This window comes from Protopterus annectens, chromosome 5.part0, assembly GCF_019279795.1.
Source record: "Protopterus annectens isolate FY-2018-M chromosome 5.part0, PAN1.0, whole genome shotgun sequence".
NCBI classification, from domain to species: Eukaryota; Metazoa; Chordata; order Ceratodontiformes; family Protopteridae; genus Protopterus; species Protopterus annectens.
Genome location: NC_056735.1, coordinates 238722631 through 238739229, shown reverse-complemented (window position 1 = coordinate 238739229; position 16599 = coordinate 238722631).

Here is a 16599-nt window from a genome sequence, read left to right as displayed (position 1 = left end):
GTAGCAAGGCAGAACAGTGCAGCTGTGGAGGAAAGACAGTTAGACAATGTGGACCTGATGTTTGAATGCACTCCATATATATATATATATATATATATATATATATATATATATATATATATATATATATATACATATATATATTTACGTGAATGTCTACATATATACACACACACACACACACACACACACACACACACACACACACACACACACACACACACACACACACACACACACACACACACACACACACACACACACACACACATATATATATATATATATATATATATATATATATATATATATATATATATGTAGATACACATATATATATATATATATCTATATGCATACACATTTCCCCTACTGTTGAATGAGAGTGCTGCACGATATGCGTGAGAAAACATTGCACATATCTATACACACACACACACACACACACACACACACACACACATATATATATATATATATATATATATATACACATAGTAGTAACCGGGTACGAAATGGACAGTTACGTCTGGTGTGAAATCCATGTTGAGAACACATTGCCCTTGTTTGTGAAGGTGAGATTGGTATGTTGGGGAAGGATAGTAGGTATATTTGGGGAGGCAGGTTGGATTGGAAGACAAACAAGACAGCATAAAGGGGCGGTATATGACACATGTGGTGGGTAAATAACTTGGATGGGGAGTGGTGTTTCAAAAGGGGAAGCCCATGAGCCCCCAAATGGAACCAGTGGAACCAAGGTCCCCACTCATGGGCAGTCACAACTGCACCTTCATGGCCCTGGTGGTGCCTGAGCTGGGGGCTGAGCAGGAGGAGCATCTGGACCTTGTAATTGTGTACTGAGGGCCTCAAGGTGGTGTAGCACATCTCACAAGTTTCTGTGGAGCTCACTATGCACCAGACCCTGGACCTGACTTCAGGTGACAGGATCCTGTCTGTGTGTGCTCCCAGGAGGGAGAACGAACACCATCCCCTGAGGTGGTTCCACCTGAAGGTAGTGTAGGACCAGCCGATGATAAGGTCCCGGGGTGGGTCCCAGATGTGCTGTGGCCTGGTAACATGGCCAGATGAGTTGGGAGAGGTTGCTCTGCTGGGAACTGGCTTCCCAAACATGTTATTGTGTCACAGTTATAGAACATATGTGGGTAGTAATAGTCCAGACATTCCAGGATTATGTCTACTAGCATGCATAGATATCCCCATTAACACAAAACACCAGATTTGGAGCAGTCACATAGCAAATGGAACACATGCATATATGGAACCATATTGGCCCTTACAACGGCATGCATGTGACATTGTTAGCAACAGACCATCAATGAGAGTGTTTCAACATGGAACATGACTAGAAACACTTTGCACAATTTGTTGTACAATACTGTATATGTCCCAACAGGTTTGCTGAAAACATATCCATTGAGTTGTGTGTTCAGATTATTGTTGCAGATATGGTGGGGGGGAGACAGAGATGTCAATTAACAACTATTATGTCTTTGCAGTATGAGGTCCTCAGACCTTTTTTCCTCTTTATGTCTTTCACGCACCATGTCTAGAGAGCATTTACCAGTTTATTCCCCCCAGGAAAATGAGGTTATAATAATCCATCTGGTGCAACACTACTACACCCTGTTTGGCCGTACAGCCCATGATCTGCAGGAGAGGACCGCCCTGTGGAATGAGCTCGTCCACAGGGTAAACAATGTCAGCCTGCATAACTGCAGTTATGAGCAGGTCCAACATCATTGCACTGACCTAATCTGCCATGCCCATCAGCATGCTGCTGCAGTTAGGAGGGACCAGCTAGCCACAGGGGGGTCATGCCATCCAGCCCCCCCGACACATACTGAGGAGCTCATGGCCAACCTCAGGGCACCTGCCTGCCAGCAAAGACAAAACCCAGTGGATAGCATTGTGGAGGTGGCTGCTACCCACAAAATGGATGAGGATCATGCAGGTAAGGCCCCAGGGCACATCAGTAGACGACTGATGCTTATCCATATGTCTCTGTAGAGCTTAATCATGCATATGTGAAATAAAATATATACAGTCTGTTGTTGAACTGCAGTAATAAACAGATGTGCATAATCTGTAGTATTGTAGGCTTGCACTGTTGATGTACTGAAATGCTGCTCCAGCCTGTACCAATGCCGCAGGTGTGGCTACTGACATCACATCTCTCACACAACTATGTAGGTCTCTCTGGTATACCTCTGGGGCAGCAGCCAGTAGCTTGTGAGTATGGTGTTGTTAGTTCAGGTTTGCCAATACACCGGCCATGTTATTACCATAGTATTTGCCATGCACACATTTAACACACCTACCCATAATGCATGCTATACATGTTCACTTATTGTTGCTGGTAACTTCACTACATCACAGTGGTCACCATGGTGACATATCTGAAGGGTATGTAAAAGTCCTGCAATATAACTCTACACCAATAGTCAACTTCTCACTGGTTAGATCTGATCACAAGCTAATCCACTTGGAAATCCACATCCCTCCCAACCCGCCCCCCAACAATGATAACCACCATGAAAAACTTCTCCAAAGCTAACTTTGAGCTCCTTAAAACAGAGGTGGCTAACTTCATAGCACCCATGCAAATGGAGAATAGTTCCATGACCGCCAAATCATACAGCAATGCACTGTACAAACATGTACAAAAATGCATGGATCTCGCCATACACAATAGAACTAAGACATTCTCCTCTAAAAAAGGAAGCCAATCTGGTGGTCCTCTGCCATAAACAAACTCTACAACAGAAGGATGAAACTGATGCGGAATAAGATGAAGTTCCAAGACTGGAAAAACTCCATTCTCAGCCTCAACAAAAGGTTGAGATCCCTCATCAAATCCTCTAAAGCTAGCTATGAAAACAGAATTGCAGCAGATAATAAAGACAACCACAAGGCCTTCTATAGTTATGTAAAGAATCTCCATGGCAATACCCAGATTTACTCTGAGCTGCTGCATAATGGTACGTCCTATAATGAGTCAACAGATATTGCAAATATACTGGCAGACAGATTCAGTGCTAACTTTACCCCTCTCTCCCCCCTAAGGACCAGTCACAATATCAGTAGATTGCCAAGCACCTAGTATTACTGCTGCACAGGTTAAAACAGCACTGTCCAAGGCTAAGAATACAGCTTCTATGAGACATGACAGTATCCCTGGCTGTCTTCTACATAAACTACAGAGTGATCTGGCACTTCACCTGTGTAACCCTGTTCAATCACAGTCTCACCTCAGGCTTTGTCCTTACCGCATGGTGCACTGCTACAGTCATCCCTCACCACAAAGGAGGAGCGACTACAGACCCTGGGAACTATCGCCCCATTAGCCTGACGAGTCTGATATGCAAAACTATGGAACGCATCATTGTGAACCTAATAAACAAGGATAAAGGGAATCTCCAAACTCTGGATCCTACACAGTTTGGTTTTGTGAAGGGCAGATCATGCCTGCTCAACTCGGTCGACTTCTTTGAGTCAGTCTCCAGAGCTCTGAATGAAGGTAAGGTGGTTCATATAGCCTACCTTGATCTAGCCAAGGTCTTTGATACCATTCCCTACTCAGAAATCATAGAAAAACTTACTAAGCTAGGCATTAATCCCTATATCACTAAGTGGTTTGCAAACTGGGTCACAGAACCCACCTGTTTGGTATCTACTTCTTTGAAGTCCAGGCCAACACGAAGGGACTCTGACTGACAAAGTTCACAGATGATTGCAAGTTGGAAGCTGTTATTAACTCCCCAAGTGATGTTGATATCCTACAGAATGGCCTTAATGTGACCAACAACTGGTGTCAGACCCATGGCCTTAAGCTCAATGCCAAAAACTGTGTCATCATCCTATTTGGGAAAAACCTGGTTCGCATGAATTACCACACTGATGGTAGTCCACTGAACACATAAGGTGTTATAAGAGATCTTGGAACACAGGTTGACAGCAACCTCTCTTTTGACCACCACGCTGCCACTGTGGCCAGAAAGTCCTTCTGTGTGGCACATCTCATTACAAAGGGTTTTGCATCCAGGAAGAAAGAGGTCATTGTCTCCCTCTACTCTTCCCACATTAGGCCAATCATTGAGTACAATTCCCCATTTGGCATGTACCTCACTAGAGACCTGCAACAACTGGAGAGGCTGCAAAAGTACCTCACAAAGAGGATCCTAGGCCTTAAACACTTGCCCTATATGGACAGACTCAAAAAACTCCAACTATTCTTTGTCTCATATAATCTACTTAGAGGCCATCTCTGCTTGACTTACAAAGCCATGTCTGACCCAGCTCTGTTAGAACTGCTACATCTAGAGAAATTCCAATTGCTCTGCACCACACACTTCAGAGACCTCAACCTCATTACCACAATCAACAGAACATGCTGGAGGGACAAGCTTATAATCCAGAAACTGCACATGCTATGTAATAGACTTCCCATACATGTCAAGCAGAGCACCTCACTGGCCCTCTTCAAGAGAAATCTTGATGAGTGGATGGAAAATAGAAAATTCACACCGGGGTCCACTCCAATGGCTCTACTCGACAGAGGCACTAGGAACTAAGGTTGGATGGCACGATGCCAGGGTAATCCTATGGGCTAGGCTTGTAAAGGCTCCAGGGCCATTAGCCTAGTACACACCTATGAACCTATGAAGCTATGAAGTAACAACCTGTCATTGCAAGATGTGTGCACAGAGATGAACATGATGGTGGGACAAATGGCCTACAGTAGGAACATGTTTGAAACATCACCCTTATACAGTGCTACAACAGTGTATATACCACTATTACAATGGCAACTGTTACAGATCTACACAACGGCATATCACAATACCAAATTCCACAACCCTTACAACCTGTAATGTGGTCCTAACATGAGCAATGAATGTGTAATATGGAATCCTATGTTAAGACAGCAAATATGGGGAATACATACCTTAACAAACACTGGAAGCAAATGTGCACACACACTCCAAATAACAGATTATGGAAGCAGCTTTTGAGGTACTGACAGCATTCAGTCTTCATGAGTATGCACCTTCCAGCAAGTACATGTCCTCAAGTTCACACCAAGAAATGGTCTGCTGTCCAAGAAGTATGTCCATCACATTTGCCCACTTACCTGCAACAGAGGCAGCCATTGCTTGTACACATCTTACAAGCCATGGAATGGCTCCCATACCAAACAGGTAGCATGCAGGAGTGGGACACCTCACCATTGCATATACCATGGCAAACAGTTCAGACAGTCATGTATGTGACGAGGATGTATGGAACGACATTAATGTAGAAATTAAACAGATGGCCATCCAAGACAGATGATGACACATGTTGAAAACTGGTAATGGAGGCTGCCTAGTAACATGCTGCAACAATGAGAAATTTGCATGAATCTCTAGCGCATACTGGCTGTGCAGAACCTGTGTCGACAATCACCTGGACTCTGCATAAGTGTGGCCCTTGGGTTAGGGTAATCAGATAGGACAGTTGTTTCACAGGAAACATTAGCCAGGGATCTCTACAGATAGCATATGCATAACATCAAAAGTCCCCCAAACGCATGTGTTGCAATCTGCAATGGCGTACCAAGACCAAGTTTGAAATTTACAGACAGTATCAATTAAGATACTTGTGCTGCACAAGCAACACGTCACCACTTCAGGCCCAACATCCCCAGCTGTACCTTGCTGATGCCAGTGTACACCTGTATGTTTGCCATTCATTAGCAGGGACTAGGCCAGTACACATGGTGTTCTGAATTTGGGACATTGCAAAATGACACTCATGTGTAGCCGGTAGTTGTCAAGCATCTGCAAAAAAGCTGAGAATGGAGAGGGATGTCATCCTGAAACACAACAGTGAACTGAAGCAGACATCCAAAGCTCATTAAGAATGGCTGTATCTGCACACAGTCAAGCGCATGCATTTTGGCAGACATAACCCTGACTCCACAGCAATATGAAGGCACTGTGTGACCTCCAAGGGCTGTGCACATGAGTTGACCTTGCAATCTTGCAGAGTTGGGGGACATTTGTATGGCAGAGTGACCAAATAATGGCAAGTACAGCTCTGCCATGCTAGTATACCTCTTCCAGGAATAGTAACTGCTGTAGTACACTTAATAGTTGGTGCAAAAAAACATCATGTTAAGAGTGTGCAAACTTATGCACCCACAGATTGTATGCATCTCAGTCAGCATCTGCAGAACTAACACATTTGTTTGATACTACATTTGATTGCACAGGTCATATGTCACATATCAGGTTCATGTAATGTTAACATATGCAGTACTGTGGCCCCATGACATATCAAGGAAGAGGGTGCCATGTCAATAAGGGTGTGTACACTTCTCATAGCCACAGTAAGATTTGAAGGTTGTCATGTAATTGTATTTTATTGCTCATACATGCACCACTGATGATGAGATCTGCAAATCAGACATCAGGCATTCACTATTGACATCTGTCCACATATCATCCCAAGTATGCGTCGAACAAACACATAGGGGCAGTGAGCAGCAGAGCAAACATAACTGATGCACATATGCACATTCATTAATGGCATGTTTACCTGTGGGGTATGGTGCACAGCACATGCCAGGGTGCTGAACAGGTGCACAGCAATACTGTGTACATGGGTGCAGTGTGTTCCAAGGGAAGGACCGTCACCTACTAACACAACCCATGCATCAGAGAGATGTATAATGTTGGTAACAGGGATTTACTGTAGCTGCAGTGCATGCCATTGAGTGCCATATGTCATGCATGTTGATAGATGGGTAATGAGAGGTCTGTGTGTAATATCTTTGTGCAACCTCACCTGTAAGTGTGTGTGTGTGTGTGTGTGTGTGTGTGTGTGTGTGTGTGTGTGTGTGTGTGTGTGTGTGTGTGAGTGTGTGTGTGTGTGTGTGTGTGTGTGTGTGTGTGTGTGTGTGTGTGTGTGTGTGTGTGTGTGCAGATAAGCAATGATGTACAGGTCTTAAAGTGCGTTTCTTCTTTTCTCCTCACAGGTGGTGAGGTGAGTCACGGTCCCCCCTGAAGGCAAACTGATGTTAGCATCTATACAGACTCTGACAATGATGATAGGTGTGCTGAGGCACAGGCAGCGTTGTCAGGGGCTGAAGCTGTGCCATCATTTGACATCTCACTGTTATCCACCCCATCCCCACACACAGTCACATTGCCTATACATACGCCATCATCAGTGGCCATAGATGATGCACAGTTGGTGGGTGGCATCATGGGACAGGCTAGTGTGGTGTCTACAGCACATGTGTCTGGACACAGTAGCCCCAGTCAGATGCCCGGTGAGGTATCACACAGGCAGGTGTACTGGGGTGCTCATAGGAGGGCTGCTGGTCATCATGCCTCTGGCAGAAGTGCCACATCTGAGTGTCACCAGATGCATGTTTCAGGCGATCATGGAGGTGCAGGCACATATGTAATGGTATACCAGACAGGGTCTGAGGCTGCAGAGGGCTACTGATTCTGCTGTTATTGACAACATCTGTAATCTTGCAGTTGCCCACTGTTATTTTGCAGAGGTCCTGGATAGACGGTTGGGTGAGATGATGGGAATCCTTGACCGTGGAATGTCTGTGCTTGAGCATATGGTGTGAGTAGTGGGACAGCCATGTGGACGTAGGCCATCAACACCAACAGGTGGAGGTTGATGTGGACACGAAAAAAGTCAGAGCCACTCACGGAGTAGCAGTACCAGCCCCAGCACTGCAGGGGGGTGCTGTCCACACCACAACATAGCAGGCCACTTGCACATGGCCCTGGCCAGTCCTAAGAGGGACCCAGATCCAGCGGACATATGCCATCATCAGGGTAGAGTACCATATTGTGGCTTGTACCTGGTGGTGCCTGTGGAACCCCAGGCAGGCACAGTTCTCATGTCGTGGCCAGAGACGGTGAACTACACACCCTGCCAGGTACAGTCTGCAGCTGTCCAAGAAACTCCTGTATAGGGCAGTCACATGATAGAACTGTGCGCACACACACACACACACACACACACACACACACACACACACACACACACACACACACACCAGCCCCATACCTACACACACCACATCTGCACAGCCCGATTAATAAAGAAACCCCCTAACACACACACATGATGTCAAATGAATGGCTCAGCCTAGGTCTCTGGCAAACCCACAACACACCCTGTGCATATGATGATACCTGTGCCACATTCCTGTCATCCATAACATTGATGCAGGGACAGGCTAATATGGTTCTGATGCACAGGGTGACTGTACTATGGTGTACCAATGTAATGCTTTGTAACATGTTTTCAGCACTAAAGTTTAATGCGTACATGTCAGGATGTCTAGCTGTCCAGCCATGATGCATTATAGCAGTTATTAAAACTGAGTGATTATCGTCTCCATAATGTATTCCGTTTGTGTTGCAGGTGTCTATGTGTCAGCAGGATGTTGGTCTGCTGTTGTTTCCCACAAGGGTATGGCACTGTGGTGACACCTTGACTGTGCCATATCCTGGGTCCAGCTGAACACAAGTCACAGGTCTGTATAACAGTTACTACATGTGCCACATGCCTGATAGGTCTGAGGGTTGTATACAGGTGAATGCATGGTGGCTGATGTCAGCAGCCCTTCTACAGTGGACAATGGTAAGTGTACTGGGTGTTACACACCACATGTTTGTATATAACACACACACACACACACACACACACACACACACACACACACACACACACACACACACATATACACACACACATACATAGAGGCTTTGGTGTTTATGCAATACACAGAGAATTCTGTACACATGGATATATGTACATTTGCAAGGAACCCATTTAGCCTATGCAATTTCATCAAGACAGAATAGGCACAACATCATATTGTGAAATAATCAGTCTGTTAGTTTAATGTCATTGACGATGGTACTGGCAGGGTATATGTCCCCTTCACCAAAGTAGTGCAATCCTCAACTTGGTAAACATAGGTGTGCTGGTATGGGTGGCTCATCCCTAACCTTTGGAAGTGTGGGGTAGTGTAGAACCACAGATAGTGTGATTGACAACTACTTAACATGTTAACATGAACTGTACAGTATTACAGCCAACTAAGCGGGGGGGGTACACTCAACAATAACCGCAATGATGGTGGCTGTGTCCACAAGATCCACACCCAGCTATATATACCAACCCCAGTATCGCTGTGCAGATATACAGTGGGGAAGAGGGCATTTACACATCTACTACTAGTTTTTGATGGAATGAATTTCCACAAGAAGATACCTGTAAAATGTTAGCATTTGCCAGTCAGTTCTCAGGCAGATGACCTCCTGGGACACGTATATTCTGCAAACTGAAGTAGATCCATTCACATACACAGACACTCTTACTTGGCAACAATGGGACTAGAACCCCTACCTAGGTACTTAGTGCTACTACTGTGTGTGGCCTTAATTGCACACAACACATAGCTTTTAGGATGAGGTGTGTTCCAGGTTACATGGTAAGTGAAGAACATCACCAGGCCTTGTACAGTATTGTAATGGGGGATGTACTGGTTGTTTATGAACAATACATAGTGTGACATACTGTCATATACACATTGACAAACACATAACAGTCATACACGCATTTGAGAGACCTGGGCTTATCAGTGCTAACTACCTTGTCAGTGTGTCCATTCTGTTACAGATAAGTTGCACACAGCACATGCATCATTGGGCTGGATATTGTAATACGTTAACTGTATGGTTGGTGGTGACAGTGGTCCCCATACGGTGGAACTTGGGACATGTACTGGGGGTACCATGGTGTAAAGACAGTATACCCAGCACCCACACCCCACATTGGATATTGTACTCACTGAAACCCATGATAATACTCTTGGTATATCCACCATCACACATTGACCAGGACTGCAATACAACCTCTTGTCTATCTCAAGAGTGCTACTACAGGGATATGCAGCTATTGCCCATGCTACAGGGGTAGTAGGCTGATTCTTTGTCATGGCTCTCCTATCGTCAGCAACATGACTATCCCTTATACTGTGTGGCAAGGTGTATTGTATTAGGGGAATGTGGCCTCAGAATGCTGTATCCTACAGATATACACACTTGCACACATACACACACTTGCCAGGGCTCAGAGGGTAACCCATGCCTATCTGCCCATTTCTACAACAGTGTTATGCTGGTACTGCAAGCTCCAGGTAGCCCGTAGGGTGAAGAGTGTAACAAGGTACATGTAATGTCCATTACACCAGCAGCCCATATCTAACTATGGCAATGGGGGGAGCAGTAGGTGTGAAGGGCCTCAGGGTATTATCAACTACATGTTTACAAACACACGCACACTGTTATTCTCAGTAAAGCACACTGACACATTTGTCAGTACTGGGGTCCATAGGTTCAGATTTTCATAGGTGTGTAGCAGGATATTGTCCATAGAGAGATGGAAAGAGTAGGGGATGTGGGTACAGTGGTATTATGCCACCTGCCATTTGCCAGCAGGCCATCTATCAACTGATGCCACAGGAGTGATCCTCAGAGTGAGAGTTAAATACAACATCTAATAATCTGGTTGCCTCTTGCAGAGGGCCAGTGAGGTGCTGAAATTGACATGTATGTAACATGTATTACATAACATGGTCAGTGTCTGTCTTGGAGACATGTTCCCAAGCATGTTCTGTTGACTGTGGTAGTATAGTTGAGGTATCCATGGCATGTGGTGCATACAGGGTGGGGATTCCTAGCTGTGGCATTCATAACACAGCTGGGCAGACATGTCAGTGTCACTCAAGCATAGATTGCCTGTAAGCAGCCAAGATGGATACCTGGCATCTGCACATCTGAACAGAGGACAGACAGACATCAACTAGCCAACTGGTTATGCATTAGGCTGAATGTGTTGACAGATAGATGCCTGACACTGATAGGTATAACATTACTACATGACAGCAGCCGTCAATGACATGCCCTATACACACAGTAGTCTACAGTTAATATCCACATGTCAGATCAATGTCCATTAGGAAATATTTAATGACATACAGCTCACATACCAAGAACATGACAGTAAGGACCTAGAGTCCTTCTTTGCAAGCAGGGGTGATTGGTTCCAGTACTACAATCAGCAATCTACTCTTACTCGGGAAAGCACATTCAACAGTAGTAATATAATGATACACTGCATGCCAGTGTGAATGCATATAACCTGGAATACTACCCATGTATGTAACGCATTCAGATGGGAAAGAGTGTTGTACAAGCCATATATACTCAGGTGTCCCAGACAGTAAACTCATACCCCTTGCAACTGTAATGAAAGCACATAGATGGATGTTATGCGCATGGAATTAAATACACTTATTACAGATGTCATTACCCTGCTATTTTATCAGACAGGAATGTGATCACTGGTTACCAGGGCTGAGGCATGCTTAGCAGGTTTCAGCATTGCTGCAATATAAATGCTAAGCAGATTTGTGCAATGACAAGCAGAGCTGAAACAGTCTAAGCGCCTATACATTTAACCATACATTAGCAGCGCTTACCACCGCGCAAACCTGTGTAAACCTGCTTAAAGCTGCTCAAAACTGCCTTAACCACTCTGTATCCAACAGCCCTTGTTCTGCTCAGCAACAAAATAAACAGCCCTTGCAAGTCTTCAGCCCAGGACCCTGTACACTATAGTCACAACAATTAACCACTAAACCATCACAGATGTGAAGATGGTTGTTGTTTTTTCCAATATATCTGTCTGTAAACATACTGAATAGTACTGATCAACTGCTTTGACTTCTACAATTGTGTAGTACTTGTTAGTGATATTAGTGTTGAAGCAAGTATGTTGTTGTATCTAAAAATGCACATATCAGATAACTATGGTGTGATACATCTGGGAAGGTATATGCAACAGTCATGTTTACCACATAACAAGGATATGGATATATATATATATATATATATATATATATATATATATATATATATATATATATATATATATATATATATATATATATATATATATATATATATATATATATATATATATATATATATATATATATATATATATATATATATATATATATATGTAGATATATGTATACATCATATATATTTATATATATGGTCATATATATATCTGTATATTGCATATATATATATATATATATATATATATATATATATATATATATATGTGTGTGTGTGTGTGTGTGTGTGTGTGTGTATGTATATAATATTGTGTGTGTGTGTGTATATATATATATATATATATATATATATATATATATATATATGTATATATATATATATATATATATATATATATATATATATATATATATATATATATATATATGTATATATATATATATATATATATATATATATATATATATATATATATATATATATATATATATATATATATATGTGTGTGTGTGTGTATATATATATATATATATATATATATATATATATATATATATATATATATATATATATATATAAACTTATGTCCATAACATGTAGTGGAGTCATACCTCAGCACCAGTAGTCACAACTTCTTAGTGCAAGGGGATGTCATGTAAGTATTGCAGGTATAAATGTAGACATTTGCTACTGTAACAGGGGTTGTATTAACAGAAAGTTTGTTTGGGAAGTCACATCTGATATTGACATGCACGCCATCAGTTACTGACAGACATCATAAGAGAATCATAGTACAGTACCACACAAATCACATTAATGATCCTGTGGAATAAAGCAGAGATATGACCAATAAATGTGGACAGGCTGACACACTCTGACACAGAACCCCTTAGTGTAAGACGTGTGGACCAAGCCTGACAAATTGGATGTTTACAGCCATGTAAATAGGGATATCATGAAAATACTGGAATAGATAAGCTCAACCCGTTTATGAGTTCACACACTCCTGTCTATCCTGACACATAATAACTGGAGTAGTAGAGATCACAAGCCCACATACTACCCACTAGTTAGTGACATACATCTGTACAGCATCCCACTGCTTTGTCAGAAATATACAACAGTTATGGTGGCCCGGCAACAGTACATCTGACAAATATATGGACTTAACATCACACTGGGTAAATACACTGAGCTGCTAGGCATGTCACAAAGCACTGTGCAAACTGCATGCAGACTGCCACAACACTGGCCTACATTTCTTATGGGGAATACACATGTACCTGCAAATATAGAAGGCTCTAAAGGGATGTAACTGCATGGATTAACAGACAGCTGTGTGAAAGTGTATACCCACAACCAGTCTGAACACAGTCACATATGGTAAGCATACTTAACATTACAGTATATGGACTGTGTGTGCAACACCAATCTCATATGTGCCACTCACACACTAACCCTACATATACTGGGCCAATACACAGTGTATTTCAATGCCTGACTGTGGTATAGAACATGTGTCAGTCTGGCCCTACAAACATGCACACGGATAGGGAACCATACACTGGAGCAGCATGCAACATCACATGGAACAAAACCAAGAACAATGACATCGACCACAGTCAGTACACAGGCCAAGGTACATATTCGCAATACACACTCTGTTGACAATCACCATAAGTACACAGACCTCACTACTGTACACACTACAACAGAATGTCCAGGTTTTGTCCTCAAATATAACGCCTACTATACATAACATGTCTATCAGTCTGATATCTCACTGGCTTGTTATCAGGTATGATGTCAGTAAATAATGATGTACTGAACATATGCACCTCTTACTGCATGACATATGCACAAAGGTTGACAGAGTTGTGGTTGGAGGCATGAACACAGGGCCAATATTGACATGTTGCTGTAATAAACCCATACATTTACTTGTTGAGACATATGTCTTCTGAGGGATATGAAGTCGGTAACTCACATGGATGTCACCATGTACCGACTGCAATCCTCAGGGTATGCTACTGCATTTCTAAATTTAGGAAATGTGTGAGTAATTCAACACATATACGACTCCAAACACTGGCCAGTCTGCAGATAGCCCTACAGGTAAGAGTTTACCCAACCATGTAACACTGTCATGACAGATATTAAATCATGTAGAACAGTCATATCCACACAAACCCTGTTAAATCAACATTACTTCAAATGTAGAAGAACAATACTTACATTTTTCCTCATGTCTGGAACATCCCCCTCCTGTTTGTTGGCCTGTATCCGTAGTGTATGTTGTAAGAGCTATATCCAACTACCCTCTGTGATACTGTTTGTCAAACACCCACATGAAGTCCTGCTCACAGTGAAGGAAAAGGGCCAACACTTATATGAAGTGCTTAGTTATAGGAGTGTGTTTCCATGCAAATGGCTATATGAATGATACCACAGCTGTTCCACATGCAATTAGCTAGTAGGGGACCGCAATTCGTGCACAGGTTATCAGCTGATCATGAACATCACTTACAAAACTCAAGCTGCTGCCTAAGCAAAGCAGGTGTACATTTCCAAATCGACCAGAGAGGGAGTGAGAGAGACAGACAGAGACAAAGTAAGAAAGGGAGAAGGAGAGTAAGAGCCAAGCATGTTTGTGTATGATCCATGGGTGGAGAGTGGTATCTGGGCATTATGATAATTGCCTATATTGTGTGCTAATCCATACTGTCACATGGTAATTGCACATGGCTGTACAAATTTATGGCTGAGGATTGTCAACTAGAATCGCTACAATGTTTGGAAAATGTTGGCCTTGTAATGTTGACAATGGGATATGTAGCTCCTCAATATAATGATGTGGCAACACCCACACTGCAATGGACCCTGTCATTACACTATCACCCAAACACCCATACAGGACACTGATAACACACACTTACCAGCGCTGCATTTCAAACCCCTACCTATGTATTGTTATTATATTGTTATGCAGTTATTACACACTTCATGGAGCTTACATGTTGGAGAGATGTTGAAAGGTATCTTTGAAGGTGAGTGACATCAGCAACAGTGATAAAGGAGGGATAAGGGAAGTGGAGTACATGTGACTGTCCACAAAAGCAGGTGCTAAGGAAGACACAACCAGACTCTGTCAGGGAGTCACACACATTATCACAGTTGGGAGGGTCAGGATTAGAACACCTACCTAACTAGGTGGATACACTACAGTATTACGCAGTTATCACATGTGCCACAGTGCTTGTCAGGCTGATATATGGCCAAAGGGTTATTTCAAGGTGACTGACATCATACGGCATGCTACAGTAGGGCAATGGGAGGTGTAGTGAGTGTGAATGGCTTCAAAATCATTAATCTCCACACAGACAGACACACACACACACACACACACACACACACACACACACACACACACACACACACACACACACACACACACACGCACACTTGTCAGTACTGACATGCATGGGTTCATTGCTTCACAGGTGTGTAGTAGTTGACTGTTCCAGAAGGTTGTACCAGGCTAGGCAAAGGGAATAACTTGACATCAGGCCACATAACAATGGTCTCCAGTGTGGCTCAGGGGTGTAGTCCCTGCATTAGCCCACACAGGTGGGTATTATATTCACCATCCACTCATCTGGGTTGCTATTGTGGATGGCCAGTGCTGTGCAATGTTTGCCATGTATGTGTTCTATATTCCATAACATGGACAGTGTTTGAGTTGTGCACATGTCCCACATGCATGTTCTGTGATGTGTGGAAGTGTATTTGGGGTCTCTGGGGCATGTTGTGTGGACAGATTGTTATCATCTGATCTGGCATTCCTCACCTCATGTGGTGAGACCTGGCTAAGGAACGGAGGTTGTGCCTGCACCTACATTGACAGCATGATACAGGTATTCAGTGGAGTTAGTGGCATCTGTCTATACAGGGCATGTGTATAAGGCATGGTATTCCCTTTGTGGGTTACATTTGCAGACTCGACAGTTGCTGCAGTTGTCCAGTAGGGAACATAGCAAAGGACCACTGTAAGCAATTAGCTGCCTATTGTAGGGATGGAACAGGGTGCCATGTCCTTTTACTTGTTGGATAAACACATACTCAGTCTGGAGATGTTATACATCACAGAACATTCTGATGTCAGTGGCAGTGTTGTGGTCAACAGGCATGTAGTCCACTACAATCACACCATGGTTACTTTCTGTGGGCAACATGCAGGGAACTACCAATATAGTGGTTGTTGTCTAGCCAAGTGTGTTTGTGTATGAGACATGGGTGGAGAGTGATATCTGAGTAATACAAGGGTTGCCTATATTGTTCACAGATCCATAATGTCACATGTAGAACTATGGATTGTCTACACTACCCTCTCTGCTGTTTGACATCTGTTGTCCTTGTAAGGTGGACATTGTGACGTATAGTAGGTCCTCAATATAACAATTTATCAAAACCTGCCCCACAATACATCATGTCATTACACAATCACAGCAACCACCACACAGGATAATAATGACAAACACACTTGCCAATACTGAGTTTCTAACCCCTATTTAGTTATATATTGCTACTACAGTGTAGCACATTTATTGCATGCGCCACAGAGCTTATT